This window comes from Pinus tabuliformis, chromosome 2_2 (genome assembly GCF_031772625.1).
Source record: "Pinus tabuliformis cultivar Carrire ecotype Pingquan chromosome 2_2, CPIR1, whole genome shotgun sequence".
Classification (NCBI taxonomy): Eukaryota; Viridiplantae; Streptophyta; class Pinopsida; order Pinales; family Pinaceae; genus Pinus; species Pinus tabuliformis.
This window is the reverse complement of record NC_142300.1, coordinates 1,036,457,829-1,036,482,232: the sequence shown is the minus strand read 5'-3', so window position 1 is coordinate 1,036,482,232 and position 24,404 is coordinate 1,036,457,829.

The following is a 24,404-nucleotide window of genomic DNA, read 5'->3' as shown; positions in this document are numbered from 1 at the left end:
TGCGATATGTTGATATAGCGATGGGGCCGAGAGTGATACGCCGATATCGGCGATTGGTGATCCCCGATACAAAGGGCCAATGCACATTTTGATATGCGACTTGTGATATGCTAGTAAAAGGTAGACCCGATGGGTTTATAAACATGATTGAATAATATTTGAAATCTAGTTTATTCGGATTTTCTTTGTATTTCACATATATTGAGGTTTTGACCTCCTGCCTATGCGATTGGAATATGCCAATAAAAGGCGGACCCGATAGAGTTTATAAGCACGCTTTCATAACTTTTGAAATCCAGACTTACAGTATTTCTGTGTATTTCCCATGTATTGGGTTTTGTTGTCCATACACCTATGTGATTACAATTTGCGATAGAATGGTGGACCCAATTGATTTATAGACACAATTGCATATATTTGAAGTCCGATTAAATGCTCCATGATGTGTTTTTCAGCAGTTTTCCTGTGTATTCCGCCATGTGGCTATTTTCGAGATTTCTACACAGGAAGGCCAAACGACCGGGTTTCCTGTACTCGCTGGTGAGTTTCAATGGGAAAACTATTTCTTTAATGAATCGGTCAGCCTTCCATGCTTGTAGAGGCAAAAACCGATGCATGATAAATAAACACAGAGCACAATTGACAGAAGGTCGCTTGGAGGTCGATCGAAACACGAAAGGGGCAGAGAGCCTGAGAACTTCAGCGCCAAGAGCCAGAAATCCTGAGAGCTTCAGAGCCAGAGGGTTGAGTAGAGGCAAAGCCACCAGAGGTTGGAGGCAAATCCAGATAGCTAAGAGAGCTAGAGCCAGATGAGCCAGAGAGCTGAGAGCCAGAGCTAGTTAGCTAAAGAGCCAGAGTTGCAGAGCTAGAGAGCAAAGAGATCAAATGATCAAGTTGATGTTGGTGACTGTAGTACTCAAGACAAAAGAAGTATTCCAGAGATAATACAAAATTCTGAGGGAGTTAGAGAGGCTAGAAGCTCAAGAAGCTCAGAGCATTGACTGAAGGATTCAAGTCCAAAGAAGCCTATATTTGTTTGCAGATAAAGGACAATCATCAGGATAAGATGGCATTCTAAGCCCAATGGTTCCATTCTAAATCATTGGAGTTGAGTGTGAAGCTTGTAAAAGACTTTAAGCCATAATCCCAAAGAGCCTAGTTGAGTTGACTAGAGCTCATGGAGATGTAGCCTAAGATATTAGGGTGAACTCCTAATTAAACTTGTTGCCTTGTGTGGTTTGCTTATTTGTTGCACTGTTTTACTATTATGTGTTTTATTTCAGTTTAAGCAAATAAACTTAATGCAAACAAACAATTAAGGACAATCAAAAGCATGCAGCTACTTCAAGTTCTTTTAATTCCGCAATTGGTTAATCATAAGCTAGATCTTGGAAATTAATAATGTAGTATACCTAGGGGGGATAATATGGGGTACAAAGGGAGGTACCCAATGGAATAATGTAATAATGGATGGGTAATAGTAATAAATAAGGTGGTTAAACCGTATCGTGTAAGGGACCACAAGTAGTTGGCAATAATGTAATAAGCCCATGGTATTAGATTGATGGTATTGAGGGAACCATGGTAATGACCCATGGTACTGTATGTATGAGGCCTATCTAGAGGCTAGAGACTCCCCATTGAGAGATGTCAAGGATTATTGTATGAACAGGCATATGGCTTGTGGAGTGTTCTCCTTCCTTAAGGAGTGAATGTATAGTGTTGTCCTACCTTAAGGGTTTGATCAATAAAGTGACACTTTATTGATCAAACCCTTAAGGTAGGACAACACTATACATTCACTCCTTAAGGAAGGAGAACACTCCACAAGCCATATGCCTGTTCATACAATAATCCTTGACATCTCTCAATGGGGAGTCTCTAGCCTCTATATAGGCCTCATACATACAATACCATGGGTCATTACCATGGTTCCCTCAATACCATCTATCTAATACCATGGGCTTGTTACATTATTGCCAACTACTTGTGGTCCCTTACATGATACGGGTTAACCACCTTATTTATTACTATTGCCCATCCATTATTACATTATTCCATTGAGTACCTCCCTTTTCACCCCGTATTATCCCCCCTAGGTATACTACATTCCACCCCCCTTAACATGTTTCATCCCCGAAACATGGGAAGAACACAAATAATAAGATCTACGCAAAAGAGAAGTCCACTGGTACCATGCATGTGCATCTAACCATCTCAAAGAAAGGTGAACCATCGATCTAGCTTGTGCCTCGCTCGCTTGAGATGGAAGCTGATTGTCGCAGCTCTTTTGTGTGGATCATCGCTCCTCTCTATCTGTCATGTTGGGGTTGTTGTCCTTATGGCTAATTTGTTGCCATCTTGTTGGTTGTTTTCTTGCGGGGTGATGTGGGTGGTGATATGATAAATTTTTAACCCACAGTGTTTTTTCTTTAATTCACCACCTAATGGAGCCTGATTGGTAGCTGGTACATGTTGTGGCGTCTTTTTTTGTTGCTTATCTTCCAATATTACTTCAACCACTGAGCCCTCATCTGATGTATCAACACCTGTAACCTTTTCTGCTTCAGCCTCTGTTTGTGTTTGATTGTCGATCATCAAAGGCTCATCATCTGATGTGTAAGTTTCATTAGAGCTTTGTGCTTCTGCCTCCTTAGTCTCTGTTTGTGGCTTAATGGAAATATCCTGCAATGTAATTTTCTTCTTTTTATACCAGAGCTTTAGGAATTTCTTCTGCACATTAATATTAATAGTACCCACGGATTCCATCCAAGGATATCCCAAAACAACATCCATGTTATCCATATCTGAAGTATAAAAATCACCATGCAACACATACTTATCCATAGAAAGCTTCAAATCCTTATAAACTTGAACATCCTCATCATCAACCTGTGTGTTTTCAATGTGTTTTGCTGGCACTTGCAATTTTTTTGCCAAGTTGACATTTATGAGATTTTGCTTGCAACTCAGATTTATAGACACAATGATTTTCTCCTTCTGAATCAATCCATGAACCTGCAATAAGGAGACACCAGTAGAAAATAACCCCTTACATGTCTCATTCTTTTTTCTAGCATGAGACCATTTGTCCATAAGGAGTTTTTCAAATTCTTCATCCGAAAATTTGGACAACTGTTTGATGCCAAGTGAGTTCCACCATATGGCAGCCTCTTCTTTGAAATTAAGCGATAAGAAACCTTTCCAATATTTCAGATGGTTTTTCTTAAAATATTTTATGAATTCTTCAATAGTAGGACCATTATCTTTCCCTGTAAAAAATAGAACCGACATGAAGAGGGTTTTGAAAAGAATTCACTTGGTGAAAAATTGAAATGGCCACAGTTTAGTCAATATTGCTCAGAATCTTTATTATGACCTATTTTCGGAAATGGAATGACCATTCTGCATCTTCCCATGTGATAGAAATCCCAATCAAGGCACTGGACTGGAATTTCAGATCCGCGCTGCAACTATTCCACCGTCACCCAAAATTCTTAAAAAAGAGCTGATTTTAAATCAGCGATATCTCCCTCATTCAGACTCCGATTCGACTAGTTTTTTTTTTTTTTTAAATCAGGTATCTTTTCACAAAGAATCTAGATCTACAATTATATTTTTTAGATTTTTCCCCGAAATGTACATATCTATGCCACAAACTCATTGCCCTGAAAAAATGTCTGCAACACCACTGATTTTTAGATCAGTGATATCTCCTTCATCTGGTCTCCGATTTGGCCAATTTGTTTTTTGAAATCGGGTATGTTTTTACAAAGAATCCAGATCTGTAATTAGATTTTGTATATTTTTCCCCAAAACATATAGATATGATCTGAAAACTCGTCGCCCTAGAAAGTTCCTGCAAAAAATAAAAAAAGGTTCTCCACTTTTGCCCAAGAAAGTGCTATGATACCACTTGTTATAGCTCTGATACCACTTGTTATAGATCTGATCTGAAAATATATGAAAATAATACCAATATACCCAATAATTGTAAATAATCACCAGAAATAACAAGATCTGAATATAGATAGAAATGATTCACTTTATTGATCTAACCCTTAAGGTAGGTAAACACCAAACATTCACTCCTTAAGGAAGGAGAACACTCCACAAGCCATATGCCTATTCATACAATAATCCTTGACATCTCTCAATGTGGAGTCTCTAGCTTCTATATAGGCCTCATACATACAATACCATGGGTCATTACCATGGTTCCCTCAATACCATCTATCTAATACCATGGACTAATTGCTAACTACTTGTGGTCCCTTACATGATATGGGTTAACCACCTTATTTATTACTATTGCCCATCCATTATTACATTACTCCATTAGGTACCTTCCTTTGTACCCCATATTATGCCCCCTAGGTATACTACATTATTAATTTCCAAGATCTAGCTTATGATTAACCAATTGCAGAATTAAAAGAACTTGAAGTAGGTGTATGCTTTTGATTGTCCTTAACTATTTGTTTGCATTAAGTTTATTTCCTTAAATTGAAATAAAACACATAACAATAAAACAATGCAACAAATAAGCAATACAAAGGGAGGTACCCAATGGAATAATGTAATAATGGATGGGCAATAGTAACAAATAAGGTGGTTAACCCGTATCATGTAAGGGACCACAAGTAGTTAGAAATAATGTAATAAGCCCATGGTATTAGATAGATGGTATTTATGGAACCATGGTAATGACCCATGGTATTGTATGTATAAGGCCTATATAGAGGCTATAGATTCCCCATTGAGAGATGTCAAGGATTATTGTATGAATAGGCATATGGCTTGTGGAGTGTTCTCCTTCCTTAAGGAGTGAATGTATGGTGTTGCCCTACCTTAAGGGTTTGATCAACAAAGTGAATAATTTCTATCTATATGCAGATCTTGTTATTTCTTAGGTATATTTCTATTATCTTATATTTTTCAGATCAGATCTATAACAAATAAGCTTTGGAGTGGGAGATGTTCTTGTAAGCTGACAAAAAGCCTTTAGTGCCCCATTTTAGATCACTGAAGTAGTGGCCTCTTCCCTATTTCTGTTGAGGTTTTTCTCCTCATTTTAAGGAGTTCGAAGGACTATGGGAGTACTCATGATGGGCTTTGGTATACCTATTTGAGTTAGCTCCTCTGATAGGTCTAGTTGTTCTGACTCTTCTTGGACCTGGGATTCTTCTTCTACATGTGATTCACTTTGTGCCTGTGATTCTCCTTGTGCCTGTGATTCAACAGGTACCTATAGGAAATAACCTTCATCATGATATTTCTCTAGATCAATCAGTGTATTTTCCACAACAACTTCAGTAATATCCCTGTCCTCTAAAGTGTTTTCCACCCACTCCAATTAGTTGGCATATTTTTCTATTTCAGGGATTGTGTGATGGATATAAGGAGCCATCTTGCTTCTCTGTATTCTGGTGTAGATGAAGTCCAAGGGATCATATCTCCATATGAAGCTCTATTTTATATTTAGTCTCAAAAGGATTTTCTCTGCTTCTTTTCCAGCTTCTTGGATATTACACATGAAGGGGCCTAGTTGATCTTTGATTCTGAGATGGGCCTTCATTTTGGCTTTAACAAAATGTACCTCATCTGAATTGATTATCCTCCTGTAGTACTCCAGAGAAAATAAGCTCATTGGGAGCTATCTGGGTAGTTTATATGGGGCCAGCTCATAGCCATAAATCCTAATTTCAGTGTGATTTTGGTACGAGTACCAATCTCCGACTTTGTGTTGTTCTGAAAGTTGCAGGATCCTTCTGATATCTAAACTGATTCTTGGAGGAGGGTTGCCTATTAGCATTGTTACAATGGGATGTACAAAAAGATCTATGAAGTCTGTGTATGGATATGGGGAGTCATACTTATGGATCAAAGGAGTCTAGAAAATCATTTACCTAGGGTGATCTTTTGTATCGAGTTTTTGGAGAGTAAAGTGGAACTTGTCAGCTTGGTAACATAAAAAAATGTGGTACAAAACTAAGGAATACTTGAATACTATCTCATTACTCATCTTAAGAAATTGGTCATGCATCCTATCAGCTATGAACTTGGCATAATCATACATGATAGCAGGAGGTTGTCTTGGAGTGAAAATGGACATGAAGGCTAAGATGATTTCATCTATATACTCATTGGTGGTATAGCCTAGGATACTAGATATCATTGCTACAATGTCCTGGCCAAATTTGGAAAATATGGTATATACATATGGGGGAGGATCTTTTGGAATATGTTTCACTTCTACAATAAAAGTTTGGAACATTTTAGCAAGCTTTGCAGTGGTTAGCTTGGGGAATCGGTCCAATAGGTCTCCAATAGAAATTGGGGTTAGGTTTTTCCCTGGTTGTAGTTGCAACATTTCATTGATTGACTCAGCAGTGATGGTGAAAAGTATGGTTTGGTCAGGGGACATCACTGCTCTTTGACTAGGGATGTAGTTTGCATGGCAATAATGGACAATTTCTGGAAAGATGTGCACCTCAGGGAATTGATACTTGGGCAAATTAGACTCCCAAAGACCTATTTTATCAGCATGGTTTAGGTATTGGTCTCTGTATCGGCAGTATAATTTGAGAGGGGATTCATGGACAGAGGTGTCCTTGATTTGGAAATCTTTATCAGCAAGGGGAAGGTGGTCCAGGTCCAGGTGAGGAGTGGAAATTGGTCTGACATCCATGGCAATTGGGGCAGCCATTCTCAGTTCTTGTGGATTTGAGAATGGGGGAGGTAAATTTTTAGTCTTTTAGGGCAATGGTGGTTCAATTCTAGGTGGGTTTAAGTTATCAGAGTTTCTCTTTAATTTCAATTAAGAACACTCAACAATTGGCTCTGAAATTGACAGGGTTTTCAGTGAATTATGGTTTAAATACCTGGAATTTGAAGAAAACTGGGTCTGAACCAGGTGACTGGCAACTGTGAATGGTTGAAAGGGCTTCGAGCAAGATGGAAGGCAATCTAGGAGCTTTGTGGCATCTTTAGGGTGCAATTGTATGTGGGTTGATAGCTTCGATGTTCACAGGTACGTGCATGGAAGTTTACAGTTGAAAAAAGATAAAAACAATAATTTGGGGTTTTTTTGGCTTTATGCGCAAAAGTAAATTTGGCGGGTATGGGTGAACAATGGTTGTTTGTCATGTAGCGGGGTGAATAGTAGTTGTTTTGGTGTGTAGTGGGCTAGCAGTAAGTGGTTTGCTTTGCACAACTTTTAGGCGCTTGGCGGTATTGGGGGGAGGCCACCTGATTCCATTCATTGAGTGCCACGTCGCCTTGGGGGCCGGTGGAAAACAACCCTTTTCAGGTGGGTAACGTTCGGATTTCGGACCCTTCCAAAATCAACACGGGCTATTAGATGGGGAGGGGAGAGGTCGTGTGGTGGTCGGATGATGGAGTTACATGGAAGGTAATGGGGGAGCCTCGTAGGCATTTAAGCGCGACGCTTTTTGTTTAATGTGAGATTAAGGCGGGAGTTTAGGTATCGGGCCGGATTGAATAGGGTTTCTTTAACTAGCTTAATCAAGGATCAATTAATTAGTGAGTCCGAGGTAGAAAACCTTAGTTTATATAATTAAACTAGGGTGGGATTAATTAATATTGCGGGAGTTAATATATATACGGGAAACGAGTTTTTATTAGGGATTTAATAAATAAATTAGTAATTTAGTCAAATAAACGGAAAGTGGCACCTTACCTAAGTATATGATATTTGATATTTTTAATGCTTTTCCATAAAACTTAAGATATAGTGTTTTTCGTGGGTTTTTGATGTGAAAATGAGTATTGTAGGGGAAAAAACACCTTTTCCTAGGTAAAAGTAATTTAACCTTAGGAAAGAATATTATTTAGCGAAAATGGATGAACTAAAGGGGGGGAATGAATGCTTCTGAGGGGAATTAGTACTTATTGCCTATAAGTCATTAAGTTGAGGGTTTGGTCCCTCCAAAAGTCAGAGAAATGCTCCGAGCCTTTTTGACTTAGGGTTTTTATGTACTTTGATCTTTATTATGGGAAATTAGTTAAGTAAAAGGTTAAATGAATGAGGGAAATTAATTAATTGACTTTGATATCCATCTACATGCTTGAGTGCCCATTCACATTTGGAACTTTTATGAGGAAAAAGATGATAAAAGTTATTTTTCCTAATCAATCATCATGCTTCTGCAACCTTTCTTCTACTTACCGACTTACCCATCCTACCATTTTTACTTCTCTTTATTAAGGTGCATTTGAGCTATAAAACCCTTATAAAACATTTTTTTTTCTTTACAATAGTAAACTAACTAAATCTAACCTTATTACATCCAAGGGCTCAGATTAAATGCTTGAGCTCCTTTTATTTACTCTATCTATCTAATTATCTACCAAGATTAAATAGTTTGGTCATATATTTATTCTCTATCTATAGACATGAAATTGAAACATCAAATAACCAAGTTTAAACATTTTTACTATCATGGATTGTGGCAAAGGTTCCAAACTGCACACAATCATTTATTCTACACAAAAGGTAAATAGTAGTGTCATTTTGACTTGCACACTTTCATGGTCCTTTTTCTTTTCTTGGGATTCATATTTTTCATATTTTTTGACCTTTTTATTCTTTTTGTCCTTTGATTATTCTTTTAGGACATACCCTTTTTACATTTTTAAATTTTTTTGAATATGGAAAACATTTGCAGAAAGAAAAGGTATGTAAATATTACAGGTTTAATCTCAGCCATCCAAAAATTATGACTCCTATTGGTATAGGAACCCAACACGTGGCTTAACACCTGATTGGTCCATGATCTCTATTTATAGAGCATGTGATGAGCCTCATCATTGGGTAACTATATGGACCTTAATACACCTCCAAGCTTATTAAAATCAAATCTTCTCATAATTCCTTACATTTTTTAATTATATTTTTCTTAATGACATGAGTAAAAGTAAGATGTATGTCTAGTGGTCTAATGTGCATTGATTGTAGTTTTTTGAGAAAAAAATCATGGCAAATTTGGCTAATTAAGGGTAGAAACTCGAATGAGACAAGGAGGAGAGGTTATAGGAGATAAATCATCCTCATTAAATCCTCACTCATTCGAATAATCTTCAATCAAATCACACTAGCTCGGAGTTGCAAGCAGCCAAGTCATGGAGATCATGGGCAACCAAGCCAGTGATAGTTAAGAGCGATTTCATCTTGAGTTTGGCAGCCAAGCCTCCCTAGATTTAAGGAAGTTGTTGGAGACTTCAGTTAGATAAATATGGAGGCCTAGAGCCTCATTAGGATTCATATTTTTTTATGTAAGAGCATTAAGCATTTTCGAGTTCAAGCTTTGTGGAAAAACATTATTATGTAATTTTTCTGATATGATAATGAGAATGAGCATTTCCTTGATCTAGCACTGAGTTGAATTAGAGGGCAATATCTCTTGAGTTATGGCCCAACCCTAGCAGCAAAGGCTCCTCTTCTTGTACTTGTATGTGTAGGTTATTTCATAGATTAAGTGTTGAATTGGTTTTAGCATTGTTTCATTGCAAGTAGTGGTGAATTTGATTAGTTTGCTTCCATTTGTGCATTGCTTTAGCAGTAGCTTTAGAGAGATAAAGGAATACCAAAGAGGCTGACATCAGGTGGATTTGGACTCACTCCTCCCTTCAGGGACCATGGTTTGTGGAAAAACTCCTATTCAGCCCCAAAAAGATAGAATTTTGATTTCTTATGGAATTTAGGGTTTTCTACTACTTAGGCCAGCATATTTTCAGTTTTCAAGAATAGGGTTCAATTGTCATTTCTAATATCTTTAGCTTTGTATTAGATCTCATGGTGTTTCACAATATTCTCCGAGTATTTCCATGCACGAATTAGGCAACTAATAGTGAGATTTTGTTTTCTTAAGTTGATTAGAAATCTTCCTTGTTTGATATGATTCATGGATAAATGCCAGTAATGTATGTATTGCAGGAGTTTCAATAGTGCAGGAAGATCTCATGCTAGAAACCCCAACCTAACCTCATCCATCCATGATCACCAAAAGACACCAATTCCCTCAACCAATTCATCATTCCATAAGAACAACTTTCCAAGTTTGTTGAACAAATCCAACCATCTTACAAACTTTGGTTTGAGATCTAAGGAAGTCCTAGCCACCCCCTTTCCTTGTTTCTTCCATCATTCACCTTCCCTGAGCCTTATATCACCTTCCAGTTCACCCTTATTTCTCTCGGCTAGATCCTGTAGGAATACAGGGGATCCTGTAGGAGCATTAGGACATCCTGTAGGAAGCATTAGGACATCCTATAGGATGACTTGTAGTGGCCTTTTTTAGGCCGATATGTGGAAACATTATCTAGGAACATAGGAGAAGACCCATACTTGCCTCCCAAGCCATCTGACCTTCCATCACCATCTCTAATCCACCTACCACATCACCAAGAATATTTAGCATTCACATTTTCACAAAAAAGGAAAAAAAGGGAAAAAGGAGTTATTGTGTTCATTCATATGCACAACAATAGAATGTTTGGTTATTTTAGATTTCATGCATAAGATAGTTAGGATTACACACACGTTATCTTAGAATTCTTCTAAATCAAGATCTCTTAGAAATTAGTTAGATGAGTGGTATGTTTAAAACATTAATTTCAGTCTTTCCTTATTACAGTAGATAATATTTCAATTCTCCTAATGAGTGAAAAATTTCCTTTTCTTAATTGGTAATCAAACTATTTTTTAACCAATAGGAGGCTGGTTTCAGAAACCATAGTGGTATATAGCCAACTCAGCAGTGATAAAGAGTGTACCCATAAGTTTGTATGAACCCCGGGTTGATAAAGTAAAGTTGGTAGCCCCAGGAGTGAATTCTTATTGCAATACTGGTGCTTATCACTTTTTGGCACTGTTTCTCATCCTACACGAAAAACTATAGGATCCTATAGGAAGACCTATAGGATACAGAGAAGTCATCTATAGGAATATCAATGGGCATTAAGGGAGAAGAGAACAAACGTTGTCCTCATAAGACATTAACTAGTGATGTAGGAGCTATACCTTCCCATATTTTCCAGTTAAAAATAAATAAAAAAGATCCTCCAATTGGTTAAGGAAATTGTAGTCTAGGAGAATTATATTGCAGAGTTATCATTTAAATCTCTCACCCACTAGAATTATTGAATTATATCCATACAAGCGTCCACAATTACCAAGGAAGGATGACAAGGGGTTTTAACAAGAGAGAACCCATAAACATAGTAAGAATTGTTAGATTTTAAGCTTCTGTGGAGGTTTCTTGTAGCTTCATGATCCGGATTATCCACAGTTTCTAGTTCATTCTGCCAACGTTTCAAACCCCAAAGGGGGTCCATCATCAGGACAAATCAGAAAGAATATGAATGAAAAATTATTGAGAGAAGGGAGCCAGCGACCTGGATGTAAATAAACCAAGAACCCTAATTTTATAAAGGCCGACACATGATTCCTAACAATTAATGATAATTATTTTATTTTAATTTTATTTATATAAATCTTAATTGATTAATTCTTTTTTATTTAATTAATTAATTATTGATTAATTAATTAATTAATTGATTAATTGATTAATTCATTAATTCATTAATTAACTAATTACTTAACTCATCAAATTAATTTATTTATTAATTTTATTCTTTTATTTTTATTTGATTAATAAATTGGTTAGTTAATAAATTTTGTTTTTAATTAATAAAATAATTTTGTTTTTAATTAATAAAATAAATTTGTTTTTAAAGAAATTAATTAATAATACCAAAGCTCCAATTCTAATTTCTTTTAAAAAATTATTTAAAATTTTTTTAATCCAAATGAATTTTTATTTGATTAAAATTATTATTTCATTTAAAATTTTTTTATACCAATTGAATTTTTATTTGATTAAAATTATTTAAAATTTTTAATTGAATTTTTATTTGATTAAAATTATTATTTCATTTAATTGTTTTTTTTATTTTTTTTAATTTCATTAAATTTTTTAATTAATAGATTAAATCAAATTAATTTATTAATTTATATTGATTAAAAGATTTTGATATTTGAATATAATTAAAATTAATAAATTTTGGATTATTATTAATCATTTGATTTTTATATATATGATTAACTTCAAATTTTATTTCTTTTTATTTAAGAATTAAATCATTAATTTAATTAATATAATTAATTAAATTAAATTAAATTAATTAAATTAAATTAAATTAATTAGATTAATTTGATTTAATTGTTTTAATTAATTAATTAAACTTACGGAATGAAAGACCCCTTATTTCCGATCTTATGCTTCCAAGGGTCCGGGGGGGTTTATTTGCTTGATCAGAGGAAGCCAATTTCCACTGATTTCACTCCCATTGTCCCTGTTGAGGTTCTGAGGAAATTTCATAATTTCAATTGCCTCTCTGACTTTCCTTTTATGATAGTTGTCCTCTCTTGCAATTACCCTGGTGTCTTCCAAACACACATGATGTTTGGTCTTGGACGAGTGCTCCGCAAGGGCCGATGTGCGGGATCTTTCATTCTTTATGTCAGCGGCATGCTCTTTAAGTCTTATTTTCAGAGACCGACCTGTTTCCCCAATATAACTCTTGCCACATGAGCAATCAATCTTGTATACTCCCTTGAGTTGCTGTCGATCAATGTTATCCTTAACCGACCTCATCATTTGCCTTATTGTTCCCCATGTTGTAAATTGAGTGTCTATGTTATTCTTCTTTAAAATTTTTGCAATCTTATCTGTAATTCCTTGGATGAATGGAAGGTAAACTTTCCCTTGATATTCTTTCTTGTCTCCAGGGGGATGCTCAGAGAGGGCCCTATCCTGAGCCCTTCTTATAGCTTTCTTGATGCTCCACTCCTTATATCCAATGTTTTTGAAGATAGAGGTTAAGTGTTCAATCTCATCCTTTATGTGATCAGGGTCAGAAATCCTGAAAGCCCTCACAGCCAGGGTGTTTAAGACGTCGAATTTTTGGGAGGGATGATGGTAAGAGTCAGCATGAAGATAGCTATCAGTATGAGTTTTCTTCCTGTATGAGTTTTATTTTAAAATAAAATTTTAAAAGAAATTAGAATTGGAGCTTTGATATTATTAATTAATTTCTTTAAAAACAAATTTATTTTATTAATTAAAAACAAAATTTATTAACTAACCAATTTATTAATCAAATAAAAATAAAAGAATAAAATTAATAAATAAATTAATTTGATGAGTTAAGTAATTAGTTAATTAATTAATTAATCAATTAATCAATTAATTAATTGATTAATCAATAATTAATTAATTAAATAAAAAAGAATTAATCAATTAAGATTTATATAAATAAAATTAAAATAAAATAATTATCATTAATTGTTAGGAATCATGTGTCGCCCTTTATAAAATTAGGGTTCTTGGTTTATTTATATCCAGGTCGCTGGCTCTCTTCTCTCAATAATTTTTCATTCATATTCTTTCTGATTTGTCCTGATGATGGACCCCCTTTGGGGTTTGAAACGTTGGCAGAATGAACTAGAAACTGTGGATAATCCGGATCATGAAGCTACATAGTAAGAATTCATCAACACCCTTGTGTAGTATAAATTTTCACAAGGCACAATTGGATGGGTTTCTTTGAAAGAATGAGAGGATACGATGATGAGGTGGCCAGAGACTTTTCTCTCTCACTCATACCCCTCACCACGACCCATTCCATTGTTGTGGTGAAAGGCCTATTAGTAGAAATCACCCCTAAAGTTATAAGCATAATCAATGCAGTCCCTTTAGGGTTACCTTAGAGGAAAGAAGATAAGGGTAACAATACACTTGCAAAGAAGAAATTCTTTTTGGAAGGGAAGGAGGAAATGGAGGGAAAAAATGGGGTTAGCAGAGAAATCCTTCCATACCCTTGTAATGAAGTTAGCTACCACCTCATTAAATATATATCATGTGAAGGGAGATACAGTGTGGTTTATGGATACCATTTCAAAATCCTCCAAGAACTAAGATATGGAGCAGACACACCTCCTCAAAACAGTTTAAGTATACCCTACTTTCTTCTTCAATCACTAATCGATATGAGCATCAAAGTGTAGGAAGGAAAACATCAAAAACTAGTCCATCATGGGTTGATCAAACTTATCATAGAAGATTCTCTACAAAACCTGAGACTCCCTATTACATGGACAACTTTCAGAGACATGCAGGTAGAGGGAGAAATTCAAGCTCTTGAATATGACAAAAGCCCCACTACTAGTGAGAGGGATGAAGAAACAGAGGGAGAAAATGAAGAGGAAATAGAGGAGGAAAAAGATGAAGAAAAGGAAGAGGAAGAGGAAGAAGAGACAAAAGAAGAGACAAATGAGAAGAGTGAGGAACTAGAGGAAGAAGAGAAAGAGAGAGACAAGGATGAGGAGGAGAATGGAAAAGAGGAGACAGAACAAAAGGAAGAACATAGGTCTATAGTTCAAGGCAAAGAAGGGGAAGAATCACCAAGGGTATCTCCAGAACCCACAGAGAAGGAGGCAGCAACTGCTCTTACTGCCCTAAGTACACCTATCAGGTCAAAAGGAAAAGGAAAAACACAAACCCCACTATAATTTAGGACAATAAAGATCACAAGGATTAGGAAATGAAGACCTCAAAAACCCACCAAAACTCCTATTGTTATTGAAGACTCAGCAAATAAGAAAGAAAAGATAGCTTATCCTGAGAAAAGTAAAGGAGAAGGATCACTAGGACAAGCCTTTCCCAAATATCCCATCACATATGTTAGGAGGCCTGTCACACAAAAGGGAAAAGGTATCCTACAAGATAAACAGAAAGATCTACTGGAAGCAGAGGCCATCCTATAGGAAACTCTGTTACACCTACAGGAAACTCAGAAAATGGACGAAGAAGGTATCACTGAGTAAGAAACAAAGAATGAAGACCCAGAACTCAGAGAGCCTAGTCCAAAACCCAACCTCAACACTTATTGCATGTTCATTGAAGGGGGTAGGTTTATCCCATAGAATTTTTCCATCCCTTTATTCTTTGAACTTGAGAAATAAAGGGAAAGGACACATAGGTGGATGAAAATTTCCAAATCAAAAGGAGTGGAGGATGTAGGCCACATGGAGGAAAAATTGAAGGAGATGGGCAGAGAACTAAGCAACATAAGGGATAGAGAGGCAATGATGAAAGCTCAGTTAGAAGTAGAGAATGCATGGCTAAGGGGATAGTTACAAGAAAGGGAAATCCAGTTGGCAGCTATGGCTAGTTTATCCTTAGAGGCAATCCAGTGCAGGATGCCAACCAAGTCTTATGCCTTGTATCTCAAGGAACAATGGCTACAATTCCAAATTAAGACTTTAGCACAGAGAGGCACTATGCCCTTCCAAGACTATAGACAATTCATTGATCTCTATGATCAAAGCACCTTAGAAGATAGACAAAAGATGCCTGAGTTTACCTACACAACTTGGCCTTGACAGATTTGAATGTGTGGGACCCAAATTCAAAGCTAGGAGACTTGCAATTGATGGCCTTAGCATCATGGATGAATCATGAGGAGGTGAGAGCTACAGAGATGAAAAAGGTAATGGCAAGAGAAGAGACAAAACCACTTATGATCAGAGCTGAACAATCCAATCCAATGGTTGTCATCAGCACCCACAACCTGATTACAAATGATCCTAAGCTTGCACCTAGGTACCTTGTTGCAGAAGAGCAAGCAATCACACACTTTGAAGACATGTTTAGGTTGCTAGGAGATGAGAACATGCAATATTGACAAAGGAGATGGAACACCTTGCCTTACTTCTTGAAAATCAGAGAATACCATTATCCTCAAAGAATGAGAGAGGCTCTAAATAGAACACCCAGGTACAAGCAAGCTCTATAAAGACTCAAAGTCAATTGGATTCACTTGAGACTCAGTCCGCCACTACTTTTAGGAATGTTGGAAGGAAGGAAAGAAGAAGAAGAGAGAAAGCAAGGGGAAGAGATAGAGAGCAAGGCAAGATTTTATTCACAAGAAGAATAAACTACTGCAAAAGCATGGGATGTTAGGGAGGCCACAAGAGCAATTGAGGACATGGATATAGATTAAGTTGCTCAAAGGATGAGCAACACTTTCAGTAGGGTGGTGATGATGAGCCTCATCATTGGGAAACTATATGGACCTTAATACACCTCCAAGCTTATTAAAATCAACTCTTCTCATAATTACTTACATGTTTTCATTATATTTTTCTTAATGAGATGAGTAAAAGTAAGAAGTATGTCTAGTGGTCTAATGTGCATTGATCGTAGGTTTTTGAGAACAAATCATGGAAATTTTGGGTAATTAAGGGCAGAAACTCGAATGAGACAAGGAGGAGAGATTAAAGGAGATAGGTCCTGTTGGAAATAATACTGAAGGGGGGGTGAATCAGTATTAGCAAGTCAATAATATTTTATTTCCATAAAGAGATTCATATACGCTACTTCAGTTAATGGAACTTGCATGTATACGCAACTGTATTTTAGGCAACTAGAATATATCCTGCAAACTTATGATTCAATTAATTCATCATATGTTGATCTTTAATCAGTACATTAGAACCATATAAATAGTAACTAGGTGCAGTAAAAACAAAACAGATAATCACACACTTGAACATAGGATATAAGGTGGAAAACCAATGTGGGTGAAAAACCACCTGCTGCAATTGTCTCTATCTTCTTTTTAATAAGAAACTTCTTTTTACAATTTTTGTACTGGTGCAGTCTTATACGAGTATGCAGGTTTCTACCTGTAGAAGGATACAAACTTCTGTCGTTCTCCAACTTCTCCTGGAAGGGAGCTATAACCCCTAGCTCTTGTACTAGTTGATATGTTTACTAGTACATAGATGCTAGCCTACATAAGGCTACAACCTTCTCTTTTCTTCTAGGGACCACGTTTCATAAATTTTCAGACTGGATCCATTAATAACATCATTCAATCATCAAATACATCTGCATCTCCTTTGCACCAACCACAACTGACTCAATCAATCACATTTCAGAATGTTGTAACCATAATATAGTAACCAGAACCCAAAACACTGCAACAACAACCAGAAGTAGCTAAAGCATTTTTATGAGATATACACTACTTCAATGTGTCAAACCTGCATGCATACACACTTTTCTCAAGGTGAACCTACGTACAGATCAACAAATCAAATTTAAGATGTATATGTTGTTTTGATATGCAGAACCGGCGTGTATACGTGCCCTTTCTAAAGTGAACCTACATATAGATCTATAAATAATGATTTAATCTTTACAACAATTCCAGACTTTAGTTATACCCAGATCATCATATTTATAGTCTACAACATGCGCCAGTTATTCAGATAAAAGATCAAAACCACACAAATATACTTCACTTCAAGCCTTAAGATCTTGACCCATCATTAGATCTTATCCTTCATCAAGTGCTAAGGTTCATCCTTGATTCATATCCAGCTATGCACCATAACCCAATAACATGTATTCTAGATCTTGCTCTTCATTAGATATTCAATACTTGAGAGCCTTTGCTTAATGATCTTCTCCTCCTTTTATAATCTTAGCCCTTACTCAATACCATGGACCAAAACCACTTAGGACCAATACCTTGGACCAAATAAATGGGGTCAACACTTTGGATCAGATACCTTGGACCAATACCATGGATCAAAATACCATGGACCAATACCGTGGACCAAAGCTTAGTTTTCCAACATATATGTGCCTTTCCTTCTGTGAAAGTGCGTGTGTACACTATACGCTCCTTTTCGTCTGCTAACACGCATGTACACCTGACTTGGTCAATGGGGAACCTTCGTATACCTTTCTTTCTTCAATCTGTGAGTCTGAACTGTGATCTGTCATCTAAGTGAGTTGCCATCAAGGACAACACCTGTGTCATAGTGCGAAATCTGTGTCATAATGCCAACAATATCCCCCTTTTGACTTGTTGGCAATCCCAAATCACTCTCCCCCTTTGTCATCAAGGGAAAAGGGTTATGATCCCCCTGAGTTCATGTATATTTCTCTGATATGCTAAAGTGCATTGATTGAGCTCCATGCTCCTCCTGAATATAAGCAAGGTTTACAAAAGATGTTCTAAAAGAAGAACATGACTCTATACGTACATCATAAATGACCTTCCTATCACTAATGGCTCATACATACGTCCATCTCCCAACCAAGTAGGGATATATCAATTGTTTATACATGTTAAAACAAGAACATTACATCATCCATCCCATGCATAGTGGGGTAACAAAATAGGTCATTTCATGACCTTGACATTAAAAGATATACATGACATAGAGACCAAATATCTAAAACAAGACCATGATAGTCATCAACAACTATCATCAACAGCATCTATTAATCAGCATCCAGACCAACAACCATGATCTCCCCCTGAACCTGTTCCAACTGAATCAAAAACAACTATGAATTTGTACCAAGATCTTCTAAGCTAATGCCAACAATGCATTATGAGAAGAATATGCTCCCCCTGAACCTATGCTAGATGATGACTATCAGACCCATATCAGACTCCTTTTATCCTGAGTCTGGCCTACTGCTTTTCTTCAAACCAACATATACGCGACTGTATCCACAGAAACCGGTGTATGTATGCGGCTATGCTTCATGAAACTCGCGTATAACCACTTTTCTCTTAAACAGATAAGTTTTAGCAGTAGGATTATGCATCAACTACTCCCAACTTTTGTCTGAGATATTCAAATATCTCTCTGGGCAGTGGTTTGGTGAATATATCAGCAACCTATTCTTTGGAGGGAACATACTCCAATTTGACCTTTTGTTCAAGAACTTGTTCATGTAGAAAATGATATTTGATGGGTATGTGCTTGGTCTTGGAATGCATGATTGGATTCTTTGAAATACTGATGGCACTTGTATTATCACATAGAATAGAGATGGGTGGAGTACATGTGATCTGAATGTCTTGCAATCTTTGCATCATCCAAAGGAGTTGTGTGCAGCAAGATGCAGTAGCCACATATTATACTTCAGCTATAGATAATGCAATTGAACTTTGTTTCTTGTTGAACCAAGACACTAATCTAGAACCCATATAGAATGCACCACCACTAGTGGTTTTTCTGTCATCAACGCTTCCTGTCCAATCTGCATCTGTATATGCATGAAGTGTAAGATCTGTATCTCTAGGATACCATAAACCAAAATTTTGTGTTCCTTGAAGATATTTGAAGATCGTTTTGACTGCTTGAAGGTGTGATCCCTTTGGATTGGCTTTGAATCTTCCAACTATTCCCACTGCATGCATGATGTCTGGTCGAGTACCTGTTAATAAAGTAGACTGTCAATCATGGATCTGTAGGTTGGTTGATGTACTGTTGCTGATTCATCATTTGAGTTGAGACCGCATCCTGTTACCATAGGGGTACATACTGGTTTAGAATCTACCATGCCATATTTTTTCAAGATCCGCTTGAGATACTTCGTTTGTGATAGAAAAATACCATCTTTATTTTGTTGAACTTGTAGACCAAGAAAATATGTGAGCTCACAAAGCACGGACATTTCAAATTCTTACTGCATTACAAAAGCAAAGTTTTGACTCATGGATTCTTCATTGCTACCAAAAATGATATCATCAACATACACAATAAGTATTAGCAATTTATTATTGTCAATCTTTGTATATAGATTGCTATCAGCTTCTCCTTTTGGAAAACCTTATTGATGGAGGTATTTGTCAAGACGGTAATACCAAGCCCTTGGAGCTTGTTTTTGACCATAGAGATCCTTTCTAAGTCTGCATACAAGTTTTGCATCATTTCCAAGGATGAATCTGTCTGGTTGCTCAATATATACTTCTTCTTCTAAGTCTCCACTAAGAAAGGCAGATTTTACATCCATTTGGTATACTTTGAATTTCTGAAAACTAGAAAGAGCAAGGAACATTCTTATGGCTTCCAGTCTAGCAACATGTGCAAAAGTTTCTTCAAAATCTATACCTTCTTGTTGAGCATATCCTTTACAAACAAGTCTGGGCTTGTTTCTAATAACTTCACCATTTTCATTCAGCATGTTTTTGAATATCCATTTGGTTCCTATGATATTCTTATCATGAGGTCTAGGAACTAATTCCCAAGTATTATTCATTTCAATTTGCTCAAGTTCTTCATTCATGGCCTTGACCCAACATTCGTCTTTGCATGCTTCATTTACATTTTGAGGTTCGATGGAGGAAAGCAATTCTAGATAGCTTGAAGCTTCTATACTAGTTCTTCTTGTCTGCACACCAGCCTCTTTCTGTCCCAAAATTTGAGTCTCTGGATGATTTTTTTGAACATACCTGGATGGAGTCTTTTCTTCTGCCGTTGTCTATTCTTCTAATGGTTCATTGGTTTCTTCTTTATAATTAGTTTGATTTGATGTGGGAGGATAATCCTCATCTTCTCCACAATATTTGGTTTTTACCTGCTTTGGATTTTTGCATGCTTCATCAACCACAACATCAATACTTTCAATAATTTTCCCAAGCCTTTTATTATAGCACTTATATCCTTTAATTCGGGAAGAGTAACCAAGGAGAATGCCTTCATCTGCTCTGGGTTCAAACTTGCTAAGTTTTTCATTAATCCTTTTGATGTAATATTTGCTTCCAAAAACTTTGAAGTAATTTATAGTAGGATTCTTACCATACCAAAGCTCATGTGGAGCTTGAGTGTTGATTACCCGACCATTTGCTTTGTTGAGAATAGTGACGGCAACGAATGCAGCTTCACCCCAGAAGGTTGCAGGAGTTCCAAACTCATCTAGCATAGCATGAGCCATTTGTTGAATAGTTATGTTCATCATTTCTACCACTCCATTTCACTGAGGAGTCCTTGCAGTGGAGAATTGCCTTTTTATTCCATGTTCTTCACAAAATTCAAAAAATTCATCCAAGGTAAATTCCCCTCATCGATCAAATCTGAGGCATTTGATTTTGTGATTTGATTCATTCTCAACCAATGTTTGAAGGCTTTGAATTTTTTAAATGCTTCATCTTTATGCTTTAGAAGTCCTATCCAACACATTCTGGAAAAATCATCAATGAATAATATAAAGTATTCTTCTCCACGAGGTGACTTTTTCCTTGATGGACCACATAAATGAGTATGAACAAGTTCAAGAGGCTTACTAGTTGATCCTTCCTTTTCATGGAATTGCGACCTAGTTTGCTTACCAAATTGACATGATTTTCATATTGTATTTTCTGGAATGTTGATATTAGGAAGATCACAAACGGCCTGGAATTTGCTTGCTTTTCTTATTTGAGAGAAGCTTAGATGCCCCAATCTTCTGTGCCATATCCAGTGTTCATCATTTTTTCTTAGCTAGTACTGTTGTTGTCCTACCTTGAGTATGTATAAGTTGTTTGGAGTTCTTATACCTTTGATCATGGTTTCTCCTGTATCAAGCTCATGAACAACACATCTATTTGATCGAAATACTACTTCATTTCCCTGATCACACATTTGACTGACACTCAATAGGTTATTCTTTAGACCATCAACATACATAGCATTCCTAGCTTTAACTTTTTCTTTTAAAAGAACAAAACCTTTTCCTTTTTATGACATGAGGAGTGTCATTTCCAAATGAGACCTTCTTTTCCTTTTCTAAGGCATTATATGACTGAAGTTTTTCTTTATCACCTATCATGTGTTTCAAGCATCCACTGTTGATGTACCACTGATTTCCTTGTCCTTCTGCATATAGGGCTATACCACATATTTTTGTTTGTGGTTCTTTCTTTCTCCATGTTTTGGGATTTAATGAAGTTTTCTCCTTCTTATATGTTTGCCGAAATTTACTCCTACATTCAAATTCTTCGTGACCAAATTCGTTGCAGATAAAGCATTCTATTTCATTTTCAAGAAGAGAAAAGTTATTGTAGGTCTGCTTCATGATCCCTGTCACATTCCTCTGATTTTGTGCTTCTCTAGTCATGATGGTCTTGTAAGCAACACCTTGAGCAACTTTGTGTCCAAAGTTATGACATGAAAAATATTGGCCATTAGAGAAGTGCTTGCGATTATCGAATCTAATGACCTGGTGATTGTAGTTGCTATTGATATTCATTCTTGAAGCAGATTAAGTATGATTTACCTGAGGCTAGTTGTAGCTTCTGTTCATCCTTAAAGTAAATTGAGCCTAATTTACCTGGTGATTTGCTTTATGCCTTTGTTGTCGATTGTCAAACTGTTCACTGCTCTTTGCTGCATCAAGATAGCTTTTAGTGGAGGTTGACGACTTTTGTGCTTGGGATGCTTCTTCAGTATATGAAAGACATATCTTTATCAGAGGAGAACGTTGCACTTTGATAATTTCATTTAAGGTTTTTTATCCTTTAGTAAATCTAAGATTGAGAGATTTTGTTTTCTCAATATCCTTTCTTAGACCAACAATTTCACATTCTAGTTTTTCATTGTGTTTTTCTCTTTCAGCAAGTTGGAATGTCAGAGTATCTATAATCATATTTTTTTCTTCTAAACAGATTTTGAGTTTAGAGATTTCTTCATAAAGGTCATCTTCATCTAAAGCCTCCAAGAAATCATCATCTTCAAAAGCCATTAGAAGTCTATAGTCATTACTATTTTCATCTTCATCACTATTTGATAAACCATCGCTATCTTCATGTGTATAGTAGCTCTTCTTACTTACACTTTGTTTTCTATTCCATTTTGCTTATTCCTTACCTTTATCGAGCGTATCTTTATGAGGACATTTGGTAGCATAATGACTGACTCTTCCACAAGCAAAACATTTGAAATGTAGTTTACCTCTAAATCTTTCGGAACCCCGTTGAAGGTTCTTGACAAAGTTTGCTTCTTCCTCTCCTTTCGAAATATGTCCTGATTCAATGAGTTCTTCTCTTCGTGAAGCTTTGAATGCAACTTCTCTCATATATGATGGACCTCCTTTTCTCATTTCAAAATCAGTTAAGATTCCGTGTAGTTGTGTCATATTAATAGTCTGAAGATCCTGCTTTTCTTCTATGGCAGATACTTTTGATTCAAACTTAGTAAACAAAGATCTTAAAACCTTTTCAACTAAAGTAACTTCTTTTATATCTTCACCCAAGTTCTTCATGCAATTAATAATCACATCTATACGTAAGAAGTAACTATCGATACTTTCATCATTGTGCATTTTGAGAGTTTCATATTGAATTCTGAGAGTTTGCAATTTTGCACGTTTTACCTGATTGTCTCCTTCATAGCTTAGAACGATCTTGTCCCATATTTCTTTGGCGGTTTTGAGCTGCATAACTTTGACAAATTCTGATTGTTACAGCCTCCCCAATAATGTATTGAAAACCTTTGCATTGGTTTCATATTGCTTTTTACCTACTGTATCTGTAGGAATTGCTGGTGGAAATGTATATCCTCCTTACATGATTTCCCAGACATTTGTTCTAAGAGATTGAAGATAGGTTGGGGTTCTTACCTTCTAATAAACGAAGTTGCTCCCATTAAATATTGGTGGTCTAATGGATCCTTCTCTTTCGTAGTTACTCATGATGATAGATCTTCCTTCAAGTGATCAAGCTTCTTTTGAAGGACCTGCTCTGATACCAATTGTTGGAAATAATACTAAGAGGGGGGGTGAATCAGTATTAGCAAGTCAATAATATTTCATTTCCATAAACAGATTCATATACACTACTTCAGTTAATGGAACTTTCATGTATACATAACTGTATTTAAGGCAACTAGCGTATATCCTGCAAACTTATGATTCAGTTAATTCATGATATGTTGATCTTTAATTAGTGCATCAGAGCCATATAAATAGTAAACAGGTGCAGTAAAAGTAGAACATACAATCACACACTTGAATACAAGATATAAGGTGGAAACCCAATGTGGGTGAAAAACCACCTACTACAATTGTCTCTATCTTCTTTTTAATAAGAAACTTCTTTTTACAATTTTTGTACTCGTGTAGTCTTATACCAGTACGCAAGGTTCTACCTGCAGAAGGCTACAACCTTCTCTCGCTCTCCAGCTTCTCCTGTAAGAGAAATACAACTCCATAGCTCTTGTACTAGTTGATATGTTCACTAGTATGTAGGTGTCGACCTACAGAAGGCTACAACCTTCTCTTTTCTTCCAGGGACCATGTTTCATAAATTTACAAACTGGATCCATCATTAACAGCATTCAATCATCAAATACATTTGCATCTCCTTTGCACCAACCACAACTGAATCAACCTATCACTTTTTATAATGTTGTAACCAGAATACAGTAACCAGAAAATGGTAACCAGAACCCAAAACACTACAACAACAACCAGAAGTAGCTAAAGCATTTTTATGAGGTATACGATACTTCAATGTGTCGGACTTGCGTG